Below are 1,467 nucleotides of genomic sequence, written 5' to 3'. Positions count from 1 at the left end.
ATATATATATATATATATATATATATATATATATATATATATATATATATATATATATATACATATATATATATAGTTGTGTGTGTTTGTGTGTGTATATATATAGATAGATAGAGATAGATGTACGTATATGCATATGTGTATATGTTGCTATATATAAAGGTTAATGTGCTATTGTCAATTGCTGACCTGTTAAACAGTTTAAAATAATTTAATGTATATTTAATAAAAAGAAAAGAAGCATACAATATTATACAATAGGTTTTTACGATGAGTTTTGATTTTATATATAATGTAAAACAAATGAATGCTTTATGATTTTATATATAATGTAAAACAAATGAATGCTTTATAATTTTATTGGCAAATGATCAAAGCTGTTCTAAAGCGCTTTAAAAGTTTGTGTTCTCTCCAGTCTCCAATCATATTTTATTGCTTACACAATATGATACAGAAGCAACACGGATATTATGTTTCTTGTCAATATTTATTGCTTTTAACTTGAAATTTGCATCATATTTCCATGTCTTAGTTAGTGGAGATATGATGCGATCTTGAGATAGCTGCATTGTAATTATGTCACTCGGGGGGAATAAGAGAATATTAGTAACGAAGTGAATACCAGCAACTCGCTGGTATATTCGCCATTATGAACAAGGCTTTCTGCGCCTTTTACGTTTGCCTAGCCAAACGTCTGTCTTCTCGTTAGCATGCGAAACTATTATATGTCAAAAGTAACGGATTAGTATGCTAAATTATATAATAATACGTCCAAATTACCGTTAATGTTGTTGTTATATTTTTTCTGATCGCTATCAAATGAAAAGGCTGTCTGCAAAGGGGAGTAAACAGAACGGACAACGGCTAATGGTTGTATATTGCAGATCCGTTAATCATTTGCAAGTTATAATATGATATATGCTATAGATTTTTGTCGTGGATATGCAATATCTTGTTCTCATATTTTACATGTGGCAAAAGTAGATTTATTGCATTAAGCGTATCTACAAGTATTAGATTCGTGGGTGTGTATATGTTGTGAAGATGCTATCTTTGTAACCTATGGCTCCGAGATCAATCCCACTGTCAGTCACCTTAAATTGGCATCTTCTATTATGGTTCAAGGCTAGCTACTGCTCTGTAAGTGAATTTGGTAGATGGAAATTGTTTTGATGTTCGTCGTTTTTTTATATAAGAATATGGGTTGGTTATCGCGAATGGCCAGGTTCAAAGTGCAAATTTCAGATTTCTTTTACTGGAATTATAGAAACGGAAGGAACGCTGCATAAAGTGGAGAATCTGAAAAGGGGATTATGTTGAATAAAACCATGATAAATTGATCCTCCTGTATTTTCTTTGACCCAAAGCCAGGAACATTTCAGCATCCCCTCGTATATATGTCTCTCTCCCCCTCTCATTCTCTGTGTATATATATATATGTGTGTATATATATATATATATATATAT

The sequence above is a fragment of the Octopus bimaculoides genome, chromosome 21 (assembly GCF_001194135.2).
Source record: "Octopus bimaculoides isolate UCB-OBI-ISO-001 chromosome 21, ASM119413v2, whole genome shotgun sequence".
Classification (NCBI taxonomy): domain Eukaryota; kingdom Metazoa; phylum Mollusca; class Cephalopoda; order Octopoda; family Octopodidae; genus Octopus; species Octopus bimaculoides.
This window is presented reverse-complemented; position numbering follows the sequence as displayed.